Genomic DNA, 13,346 nt, shown 5'->3' with positions numbered 1-13,346 from the left:
TAAGGGCCCTACCCGTCATAACTCGAGAATATACCCGAGGTTCCGGCCGCAAATCGAGAAAAATCATGAGACTTCCCCCTCGCCGCGAGATGAGGCCCGATTCCCCTGCACTGGGTGCAGAGCAATTCCGTGTTCCACATCAAATGTGAAAGGAGCCTTGATTTCCTTGATGACACTCCAGTGGAAATCCAAGATCACTGCCTCAAGTCTAGAGGGATCCTGAGGTCACTGTAGCAACAAGAAAGGTCTACGTGGACCCCAAATCAACTCGAGTTGAGAGCTTAGTCCCTGGCTTCGACTCAAGAGGAATACCAACTTTCCACAAGCACCTCAAGAGGAGGCTTCTCTCAGCTACAGGTATGTGAGAGGGACCCTGAGTTTGTGGCCTCATTTGGAATGGACACCGAGATGCTCTGACTCGAAGTAAGGCTGGATATCCCTGCAGTGAATTGAATTCAGGCTCGTCTTGCATCTCCCAAGACGAAGGGATGTCTGAATCCCCTGTGGAGACCACAGAGAAAGACCTAGTTCTCCGCCTCATCGCGACCGGAGGCCTCACATCCTTTGAAAACTCCAGAGGTACGCGGACGTCAGTGCTTCAAAAGGAGATGATGCCTGACACCTCTTTAATATGGATAGTAGTCCCAGGATTCCTGTGGCAGGTGGAACGGGACCCCTGGTCTCCCCCCTCAGCTGGAGAGGCATCCCAATTGCCCTGCCAAGCCTCGAGGAGAGTCCCGAGGTGTCGCTCGCATCTAGGCACAAGTCCTGATGTCGCTCTTCACGCTCTTCATATTTTTCAGACCTTTTCATTCTCTTCATATGTTTCACACCTTATCATGCTCTTCATATTTTTCACACCTTTTCATGCTGTTAATATTTTTCACACCTTTTTATGCTCCTCATATTTAACACACCTTTTCATGCTCTTCTTATTTTTCAGACCTTTTCATGCTCCTTATATTTTTCAGACCTTTTCATGCTCTTCGTATTGTTCACAACTTTTCCTGCTCCTCGTATTGTTCACACCATTTCATGCTCCTCGTATTGTTCACACCGTTTCATGCTCCTCATAATTTTCACACCCTTTCATGCTCTTCATATTTTTCACAGCATTTCATGCTCTTCATATTTTTCACACTTTTTCAATCACTTCATATTTTTCAGATCTTTTCATGCTCTTAAAATTTTTCAGACCTTTTCATGCTCTTCATAGTTTTCAGACTGTTTCATGCTCCTCGTATTTTTCTGACCTTTTCATGCTCTTCTTATTTTTCAGATCTTTTCATGCTCCTCGTATTTTTTAGACCTCCTCATGCTCTTAGTATATTTCAGACCTCTTCATGCTCCCCTGATATTTCAGACCTATTCATGCTCTTCGTATTTTTCAGAACTCTTCATGCTACTCGTATTTTTCAGAAATTTTCATGCTCTTCATACTGTTCACACATTTTCATGCTCTTCGTATATTTCAGACCTTTTCAAGTTCTTGATATTTTTCAGACCTTTTCATGCTCTTCGTATTTTTCAGACCATTTCATGCTCCTCATATTTTTCACACCTTTTCATGCTCTTTGTAATATTTCACACCTGTTCATGCTCTTCGTGTTTTTGACACCTTTTCATACTCCTCGTATTTTTCACACCTTTTTATGATCCTTCTATTTTTCAGACCTTTTCATGCTCCTCTTATTTTTCACACCGTTTAATGCTGTTCATATTTTTCACACCTTTTCATGCTCTTCGTATTTTTCACACCTTTTCATGCTCTTTTTATTTTTCACATCTTTTCATGGTCTTTGTAATTTTTTACAACTTTTCCTGCACTTCGTAATTTTTCACACCTTTTCATGCTCCTCGTATTTATCAGACCTTTTCATGCTTCTCGTATTTTTCACACCTTTTCATGCTCCTCGTATTTTTCACACTTTTTCATGCTCCTCGTATTTTTCACACCTTTATATGCTCTTTGTATTTTTCACACCTTTTCATGCTCTTCCTGTTTTTCACACTTTTTCATGCTCCTCGTATTTTTCACACCTTTATATGCTCTTGATATTTTCCACACCTTTTCATGCTCTCCATGTTTTTCACACCGTTTCTTGCTCTTCATGTTTTTCACACATTTCATGCTCCTATTTTTCACACTTTTCATGCTCTTCATATTTTTCACACCTTTTCATGCTCCTCGTATTTTTCACACTTTTTCATGCTCCTCATATTTTTCAAACCTTTTCATGCTCTTCGAATTTTTCATTCATTTTCATGCTCTTCGTGTTTTTCACACCTTTTCATGCTCCTCGTATTTTTCAGACCTTTTCATGCTCCTCGTATTTTTCAGACCTTGCCTGGTCCTCGTATTTTATAGACCTTTCCATGCTCTTATTATTTTTCAGACATCTTCATGCTCCTCTTATTTTTCAGACCTATTCATGCTCTTCGTATTTTTCAGAACTCTTCATGCTACTCGTATTTTTCAGAAATTTTCATGCTCTTCATACTGTTTACAGGTTTTCATGCTCTTCGTATATTTCAGACTTTTTCAAATTCTTGATATTTTTCAGACCATTTCATGCTCCTCATATTTTTCACACCTTTTCATGATCTTTGTAATATTTCACACCTGTTCATGCTCTTCGTATTTTTGACACCTTTTCATACTCCTCGTATTTTTCACACCTTTTCATGCTCCTCGTATTTTTCAGACCTTTTCATGCTCCCCGTATTTTTCAGACCTTTTTATGCTACTTCTATTTTTCAGACCTTTACATGCTCCTCGTATTTTTCACACCTTTTCATGCTCTTCGTGATTTTCACGCATTTTCATGGTTCTCGTATTTTTACACCATTTCATGTTCCTCGTTTTTTTTCAGACCTTTTCATGCTCCTCGTATTTTTCCCACCTTTTCATGCTCTTCGTATTTTTCCCTCCTTTTCATGCTCTTAGTATTTTTCACACCTTTTCATGCTCTTCATATTTTTCACACCTTTTCATGCTCTTCATATTTTTTAGAGCTTTTCATGCTCTTCTTATTTTTCACACCATTTCATGCTCCTCATATTTTTCACATCTTTTCATGAGCTTCATATTGTCACACCGTTTCATGCTCCTCAGATTTTTCACAGCTTTTCATGCTCTTCATATTTTTCAGACCTTTTCATGCTCCACATATTTTTCACACGTTTACATGCTCTTCATATTTTACACAACTTCTCATGCTCTTCTTATTTTTTAAACCTTTTCTTGCTCTTCTTATTTTTCACACCGTTTGATGCTCTTCATATTTTTCACACCTTGTCATGCTTTTCAAAATTTTCACACCTTTTCACGCTCTTCGTATTTTTTAAACCTTTTCTTGCTCCTCATATTTTACACAACTTTTCATGCTCTTCATATTTTTCAGAACTTTTCATTCTCTTCATGCTCTTCGTATTTTCAGACCTATTCATGCTCCTCCTATTTTTCAGACCTTTTCATGCTCTTCGTATTTTTCACTCCTCTTCATGCTCCTCGTATTTTTCAGACCTTTTCATGCTCCACATATTTTTCACACGTTTACATGCTCTTCATATTTTACACAACTTCTCATGCTCTTCTTATTTTTTAAACCTTTTCTTGCTCTTCTTATTTTTCACACCGTTTGATGCTCTTCATATTTTTCACACCTTGTCATGCTTTTCAAATTTTTCACACCTTTTCATGCTCTTCGTATTTTTTAAACCTTTTCTTGCTCTTCATATTTTACACAACTTTTCATGCTCTTCATATTTTTCAGAACTTTTCATTCTCTTCATGCTCTTCGTATTTTCAGACCTATTCATGCTCCTCCTATTTTTCAGACCTTTTCATGCTCTTCGTATTTTTCACTCCTCTTCATGCTCCTCGTATTTTTCAAACCTTTTCATGCTCTGCGTATTTTTCACATCTTTTCATGCTCTTCATATTTTACAGACCGTTTCATGCTCTTCATATTTTTCACACCATTTCATTAACCTCATATTATTCACAACTTTTCATGCTCTTCATATTTTACACACCGTTCAGGCTATTCGTATGTTTCACACCTTTAATGCACTTCGTATTTTTCACAACTTTTCATGCTCTTTGTATTTTTCACACCTTTTCAGGTTCTTCGAAATTTTTCACACCTTTTTATGCTCTTCATATTTTTCACACCTTTTCATCCTCTTCTCTTTTTTCACACCGTTTCATGCTCTACTTATTTTTCACACCTTGTCATGCACTTCATATTTTTTATATCTTTTCATGCTCTTCGTATTTGTCCCATGTTTTCAAGCTCTTCGTATTTTTCAGACCTTTTCATGCTCTTCGTATTTTTCACACTTTTTCATGCTCCTCATATTTTTCACACCTTTTCATGCTCTTCGTATTTTTCACACCTTTTCATGCTCTTCCTGTTTTTCACTCCTTTTAATGCTCTTCATATTTTTCAGGCCTTTTCACGCTCTTGATATTTTTCACACCTTTTCATGCTCTCTGTGTTTTTCACACCTTTTCTTGCTCTTCGTGTTTTTCACACGTTTTCATGCTCCTCATATTTTTCACACCATTTCATGCTCTTCATATTTTCACACCGTTTCATATTAGTCATATTTTTGACACCTTTTCATGCTCCTAATATTTTTCAGACCTTTTAATGCTCCTCGTGTTTTTCAGACGTATTCACGCTCCTCGTATTTTTCAGACATTCTGGCCCCTCGTATTTTTCAGACCTTTTCATGCTCCTCATATTTTCAGACCGTTTCATGCTCCTCATATTTTTCAAACCGTTTCATGCTCCTCATATTTATCACACCGTTTCGTGCTCCTTGTGTTTTACAGACGTTTTCATGCTTCTCGTATTTTTCAGAACTTTTCATGCTCCTCGTGTTTTTCAGACCTTTTCATGCTCCTCGTATTTTTCACACATTTTCATACTCCTCGTATTTTTCACACCTTATCACGCTCATCGTATTTTTCAGACATTAAGGCCCCTCGTATTTTTCAGACCTTTCCATGCTCATCGTATTTTTCATACCTTTTCATGATCCTCATATTTTTCACACCTTTTAATGCTCTTAATATTTTTCAGGCCGTTTCATGCTCCTCATATTTTTCACACCATTTCATGCTCCTCATATTTTTCACACCTTTTCATGCTCTTTGTAATATTTCACACCTGTTCATGCTCTTCGTATTTTTGACACCTTTTCATACTCCTCGTATTTTTCACACCTTTTCATGCTCCTCGCATTTTTCAGACCTTTTCATGCTCCCCGTATTTTTCAGACCTTTTTATGCTACTTCTATTTTTCAGACCTTTACATGCTCCTCGTACTTTTCACACCTTTTCATGCTCTTCGTGATTTTCACGCATTTTCATGGTTCTCGCATTTTTACACCATTTCATGTTCCTCGTTTTTTTTCAGACCTTTTCATGCTCCTCGTATTTTTCACACATTTTCATGCTCCTCGTATTTTTCACACCTTTTCATGCTCTTCGTGATTTTCACGCCTTTTCATGCTCTTTGTATTTTTCAGACCTTTTCATGCTCCGGGTATTTTTCAGAACTTTTCATGCTCTTCATATTTTTCACACCTTTTCAGACTCTTCATGTTTTTGAACACCACTACATGCTCCTCCTATTTTTCAGAGAGTTTCATGCTCTTCATATTTTTCACACCTTTTCAGGCTCTTCATGTTTTTCCACACCACTTCATGCTTCTCCCATTTTTCAGACCGTTTCATGCTCCTCATGAATTTCACGCCTTTGAAGCTCTTCATATTTTTCACACCTTTTCAGGCTCTTCATGTTTCTGATCACCGTTTCATGCTCCTCTTATTTTTCAGACCGTTTCATGCTCATCTCATTTTTGACACCTTTTGAAGCTCTTCATATATTTCACACCTTTTGAAGCTCTTCATATTTTTCACACGTTTGCAGGCTCTTCATGTTTTTCAACACCCTTTCATGCTGCTTCTGTTTTTCAGACGGTTTCATGCTCCTCATATTTTTCACAGCTTTTAAAGCTCTTCATATTTTTCACACCTTTTCAGGCTCTTCATGTTTGTAACACAGCTTCATGCTCCTCCTATTTTTCAGAGAGTTTCATGCTCCTCATGTATTTCACACATTTTGAAGCTCTTCATATTTTTCACACCTTTTCAGTCTCTTCATGTTTTTCCACACCACTTCATGCTCCTCCTTTTTTTCAGACCGTTTCATGCTCCTCATATTTTTGACACTTTTTGAAGCTCTTCATATATTCACACCTTTTCAGGTTCTTCATGTTTTTCACCACCACTTCATGCTCCTCTTATTTTTCAGACCGATTCATGCTCATCTCATTTTTGACACATTTGAAGCTCTTCATATTTTTCACACGTTTTCAGGCTCTTCATGGTTTTCAGCACCGCTTCATGCTCCTCCTATTTTTCAGACCGTTTCTGTCTCCTCATGTTTTTGACAACTTTTGAAGGTCTTCATATATTTCACACCTTTTCAGGCTCTTCTTTTTTTTCAACTCCACTTCATGCTCCTCTTATTTTTCAGATCGTTTCATGCTCATCTCAATTTTGACACTTTTGAAGCTCTTCATATTTTTCACACCTTTTGAAGCTCTTCATATTTTTCACACGTTTTCAGGCTCTTCATGTTTTTCAAAACCGCTTCATCCTCCTCCTATTTTTCAGAACGTTTCATGCTCCTCATATTTTTCACACTTTTTGAAGCTCTTCATATTTTTCACACTTTTTCAGGCTCTTCATGTTTTTCAACACCGCTTCATGCTCTTGCTATTTTTCAGACCGTTTCATGCTCCTAATATTTTTGACACATTTTGAAACTCTTCATATTTTTCACACCTTTTCAGACTCTTCATGTTTTTGAACACCGCTTCAGTCTCCTCCTATTTTTCAGACCGTTTCATGCTCCGCATATTTTTGCCACCTTTTGAAGCTTTTCATATTTTTCACACCTTTTCTTGCTGTTCAAGTTTTTCAACCCCACTTCATGCTCCTCCTTTTTTTGCAGACCGCTTCATTCTCCTCATATTTTTGACACCTTTTGAAGGTCTTCATATATTTCACACCTTTTCAGGCTCTTCTTTTTTTTCAACTCCACTTCATGCTCCTCATAATTTTCAGACCGTTTCATGCTCATCTCATTTTTGACACCTTTTCAAGCTTTTCATATTTTTCACAATTTTTCAGGCTCTTCATGTTTTTGAATACCGCTTCATGCTCCTCCTATTTTTCAGACCGTATCCTGCTCCTCATATTTTTCACACCTATTGAAGCTCTTCATATTTTTCACACCTTTTAAGACTCTTCATGTTTTTGAACACCACTTCATGCTCCTTCTATTTTTCAGAGAGTTTCATGCTCCTCATGTATTTCACACCTTTTTAAGCTCTTCATATTTTTTCACACCTTTTCAGGCTCTTCATGTTTTTCCACACCACTTCATGCTTCTCCCATTTTTCAGACCGTTTCATGCTCCTCATGAATTTCACATCTTTTGAAGCTCTTCATATTTTTCACACCTTTACAGGCTCTTCATGTTTCTGATCACCGTTTCATTCTCCTCCTATCTTTCAGAACGTTTCATGCTCCTCATATTTTTGACCCCTTTTGAAGCTCTTCATATTTTTCACACCTTTTCAGGCTCTTCATTTTTTTGAACACCGCTCATGATCCTCCTAATTTTCAGAACGTTTCATGCTCCTCATATTTTTGACCCCTTTTGAAGCTCTTCATAATTTTCACACCTTTTCAGGCTCTTCATGTTTTTGAACACAGCTTCATGCTCCTCCTATTTTTCAGAACGTTTTATGCTCCTCATATTTTTGACACCTTTTGAACCTCTTCATATTTTTCACACCTTTTCAGGCTCTTCATGTTTTTCAACACCGTTTCATGCTGCTTCTATTTTTCACACCGTTTCATGCTCTCCATATTTTTCACACCTTTTGAAGCTCTTCATATTTTTCACACCTTTTCAGGCTCTTCATGTTTTTGAACACAGCTTCATGCTCCTCCTATTTTTCAGACCGTTTCATGCTCCTCATATTTTTGACACCTTTTGAAACTCTTCATATTTTTGACGCCTTTATAGGCTCTTCATGTCTTTCAACACCGTTTCATGATCCTCCTATTTTTCAAACCGTTTCATGCTCATCTCATTTTTGACACCTGTTGAAGCTTTTCATATTTTTCACAACTTTTTAGGCTCTTCATGTTTTTGAACACCACTTCATGCTCCTCCTATTTTTCAGAGAGTTTCATGCTCCTATTGTATTTCACACCTTTTGAAGCTGTTCATATTTTTCACACCTTTTCAGGCTCTTCATGTTTTTCAACACCATTTCATGCCACTTCTATTTTTCAGACCGTTTCATGCTCCTCATATTTTCACACCTTTTGAAGCTCTTCATATTTTACACACCTTTTCAGGCTCTTCATGTTTTTGAACACTGCTTCATGATCCTCCTATTTTTCAGAACATTTCATGCTCTTCATATTTTTGACACCTTTTGAAGCTCTTCATATTTTTCACACCTTTTCAGGCTCTTCATGTTTTTGAACACTGGTTAATGCTCCTCCTATTTTTCAGACCGTTTCATGCTCCTCATGTATTTCACACCTTTTGAAGCTCTTCATATTTTTCACACCTTTTCAGGCTCTTCATGTTTTAATCACCGTTTCATGCTCCTCCTATTTTTCAGACCGTTTCATGCTCCTCATATTTTTGACACCTTTTGAAGCTCTTCATATTTTTCACATCTTTTGAAGCTTTTCATATTTTTCACACCTTTGCAGGCTCTTCATGATTTTCAACACCACTTCATGCTCCTCCTATTTTTCAGACAGTTTCATGCTCATCTCATTTTTGACACCTTTTGAAGCTCTTCATATTTTTCACACCTTTTGAAGCACTTCATATTTTTCATATTTTTAAAGCTCTTCATATTTTCACACTTTTCAGACACTTCATGTTTTTCACCACCGCTTCATGCTCCTGCTATTTTTCAGATCGTTACATGCTCCTCATGTATCTCACACCTATTGAAGCTCTTCATATATTTCACACCTTTTCAGGGTTTTCATTTTTTTCAACACCACTTCATGCTCCTCCTATTTTGCAGACCTTTTCATGCTCATCTCTTTGTGACACCTTTTGAAGCTCTTCATATTTTTCACACCTTTTCAGGCTCTTGATGATTTTCAACAGCTCTTCATTCTCATCCTATTTTTTAGACCGTTTCATGCTCATCTCATTTTGACACCTTTAGAAACTCTTCAAATTTTTCAAACCTTTTCAGGCTCCTCATGTTTTTTAACACCGCTTCATGCTCCTCCTATTTTTCAGACAGTTTCATGCTCCTCATATTTTTGACACCTTTTGAAGCTCTTCATATATTTCACACCTTTTCCGGCTCTTCATATTTTTGAACATTGCTTCATGCTCCTCCTATTTTTCAGATTGTTTCATGCTCCTCATATTTTAGACACCTTTTGAAGCTCTTCATATTTCTCACACCTTTTCAGGCTCTTGATGATTTTCAACATCACTTCATTCTCCTCCTGTTTTTCAGACCGTTTCATGCTCATCTCATTTTGACACCTTTTGAAGCTCTTCATATTTTTCACACCTTTTCAGGCTCTTCATGTTTTTGAACACGGCTTCATGCTCCTCCTATTTTTCAGACCGTTTCAGGCTCCTCATATTTTTGACACCTTTTGAAGCTTTTCATATTTTTCACACCTCTTCAGGCTCTTCATTTTTTTCAACACCACTTCATGCTCCTCCTATTTTTCAGACCGTTTCAGGCTGATCTAATATTTGACACCATTTGAAGCTCTTCATATTTTTCACACCTTTTGAAGCTCTTCATATTTTTCCCACTTTTTCAGGCTCTTCATGTTTTTCAACACCGCTTCATTCTCCTCCTATTTTTCAGACCGTTTCATGCTCATCTCATTTTGACACCTTTTGAAGCTCTTCATATTTTTCACACATTTTGAAGCTCTTCATAATTTTCACACGTTTTCAGGCTCTTCATATTTTTCAACACCACTTCATGCTACTCCTATATTTCAGACCGTTTCATGCTCATCTAATTTTTGACACTTTTTGAAGCTCTTCATATTTTTCACACCTTTTGAAGCTCTTCATATTTTTCACACGTTTTCAGGCTCTTCATGTTTTTCAACACCGCTTCATGCTCCGCCTATGTTTCAGACCGTTTAATCCTCCTCAATTATTTCACACCTTTTGAATCACTTCATATTTTTCACACCTTTTCAGGCTCTTCATGTTTTTCAACACCGCTTCATGCTCCTCCTATTTTTCAGACCGTTTCATTCTCCTCATATTTTTGACACCTTTGAAGCACTTCATATATTTCACACCTTTTCAGGCTTTTCATTTTTTCAACCCCACTTCATGCTCCTCCTATTTTTCAGACCGGTTCATGCTCATCTCATTTTGATACCTTTTGAAGCTCTTCATATTTTTCATATTTTTGAAGCTCTTCTTATTTTCACACGTTTTCACACTCTTCATGTTTTTCAACACCACTTCATGCTCCTGCAATTTTTCAGACCGTTTCATGCTCCTCATATTTTTGACACTTTTTGAGGCTTTTACTATTTTTCACACCTTTTCAGGCTCTTCTTGTTTGTGAACACCGTTTCATAATCCTCCTATTTTTCAGACCATTTCTTGCTCCTCATATTTTTGACACCTTTTGAAGCTCTTCATATATTTCACACCTTTTCAGTCTCTTCATGTTTTAGAACACCGCTTCATGCTCCTCCTATTTTTCAGACCATTTCTTGCTCCTCATCTATTTCACATCTTTTGAAGCTCTTCATATTTTTCACACCTTTTCATGCTCTTGATGTTTTTCAACACCGCTTCATTCTCATCCTCTTTTTCAGAATGTTTCATGCTCCTCATATTTTTGACACCTTTTGAAGCTCTTCATATTTTTCACACCTTTTGAAGCTCTTCATATTTCTCACAGCTTTTCAGGCTCTTCATGTTTTTCAACACCACTCCATGCTCCTCCTATTTTTCACACCGTTTCGTTCTCCTCATATTTTTCACACCTTTTGAAGCTCTTCATATATTTCACACCTTTTCAGGCTCTTCATTTTTTTCAACACCACTTCATGCTCCTCCTGTTTTTCAGACCGTTTCATTCTCATCTCATTTTGACACCTTTTGAAGCTCTTCATATTTTTCACACTTTTGAAGCTCTTCATATTTTTCACAAGTTTTCAGGCTCTTCATGTTTTTCAACACCGCTTCATGCTCCTCCTATTTTTCAGACGTTTAATGCTCCTCATGTATTTCACACCGTTTGAAGTTCCTCATATTTTCACACCTTTTCAGGCTCTTCATGTTTTTCAACACCGCTTCATGCTCCTCCTATTTTTCAGATCGTTTCATGCTCCTCATATTTTGGACACCTTTTGAAGCTCTTCATATTTTTCACACGTTTTCAGGCTCTTCATGTTTTTCAACACCGCTTCATGCTCCGCCTATGTTTCAGACCGTTTAATCCTCCTCAATTATTTCACACCTTTTGAATCACTTCATATTTCTCACAGCTTTTCAGGCTCTTCATGTTTTTCAACACCACTCCATGCTCCTCCTATTTTTCACACCGTTTCGTTCTCCTCATATTTTTCACACCTTTTGAAGCTCTTCATATATTTCACACCTTTTCAGGCTCTTCATTTTTTTCAACACCACTTCATGCTCCTCCTGTTTTTCAGACCGTTTCATTCTCATCTCATTTTGACACCTTTTGAAGCTCTTCATATTTTTCACACCTTTTGAAGCTCTTCATATTTTTCACAAGTTTTCAGGCTCTTCATGTTTTTCAACACCGCTTCATGCTCCTCCTATTTTTCAGACCGTTTAATGCTCCTCATGTATTTCATACCGTTTGAAGTTCCTCATATTTTTCACACCTTTTCAGGCTCTTCATGTTTTAGAACACGGCGTCATGCTCCTCCTGTTTTTCAGACCGTTTCATGCTCCTCATATTTTGGACACCTTTTGAAGCTCTTCATATTTTTCACACCTTTTCAGGCTCTTCATGTTTTACAACAACACTTCATGCTCCTTCTATTTTTCAGAGAGTTTCATGCTCCTCATGTATTTCACACCTTTTGAAGCTCTTCATATATTTCACAGCTTTTCAGGCTTCTCATTTTTTTCAACACCACTTCTTGCTCCTCCTATTTTTCAGACCTTTTCATGCTCATCCCTTTTTGACACCTTTTGAAGCTCTTCATATTTTTCACACGTTTTCATGCTCTTCATGTTTTTGATCACCGTTTCATGCTACTCCTATTTTTCAGACCGTTTCATTCTCCTCATATTTTTGACACCTTTGAAGCACTTCATATATTTCACACCTTTTCAGGCTTCTCATTTTTTTCAACACCACTTCTTGCTCCTCCTATTTTTCAGACCTTTTCATGCTCATCCCTTTTTGACACCTTTTGAAGCTCTTCATATTTTTCACACCTTTTCATGCTCTTGATGATTTTCAACACCGCTTCATTCTCCTCCTGTTTGTCAGACCGTTTCATGCTCATCTCATTTTGACACCTTTTGATGCTCTTCATATTTTTCACACCTTTTCAGGCTCTTCATGATTTTCAACACCGCTTCATGCTCCTCCTATTTTTCAGACCTTTTCATGTTCATCTCTTTTTTCATACCTTTTGAAACTCTTCATATTTTTCACACTTTTTGAAGGTCTTCATATTTTTCACACGTTTTCATGCTCTTCATGTTTTTCAACACCACTTCATGCTCCTCCTATTTTTCAGACCGTTTCATTCTCCTCATATTTTTGACACCTTTGAAGCACTTCATATATTTCACACCTTTTCAGGCTTTTCATTTTTTCAACCCCACTTCATGCTCCTCCTATTTTTCAGACCGGTTCATGCTCATCTCATTTTGATACCTTTTGAACATCTTCATATTTCTCATATTTTTGAAGGTCTTCTTATTTTCACACGTTTTCAGACTCTTCATATTTTTCAACACCACTTCATGCTCCTGCAAATTTTTAGACCGTTTCATGCTCCTCATATTTTTGACACTTTTTGAGGCTTTTAAAATTTTTCACACCTTTTCAGGCTCTTCTTGTTTGTGAACACCGTTTCATAATCCTCCTATTTTTTAGACCATTTCTTGCTCCTCATATTTTTCACACCTTTTGAAGCCCTTCATATTTTTCACAACTTTTCAGGCTCTTCATGTTTTTCCACACCACTTCATGCTTCTCCTATTTTTCAGCCCGTTTCATGCTC

This window comes from Dama dama, chromosome 31 (genome assembly GCF_033118175.1).
Source record: "Dama dama isolate Ldn47 chromosome 31, ASM3311817v1, whole genome shotgun sequence".
NCBI lineage: Eukaryota > Metazoa > Chordata > Mammalia > Artiodactyla > Cervidae > Dama > Dama dama.
The sequence above is the reverse complement of the archived record's forward strand: the minus strand, read 5'-3'. Positions refer to the sequence as shown.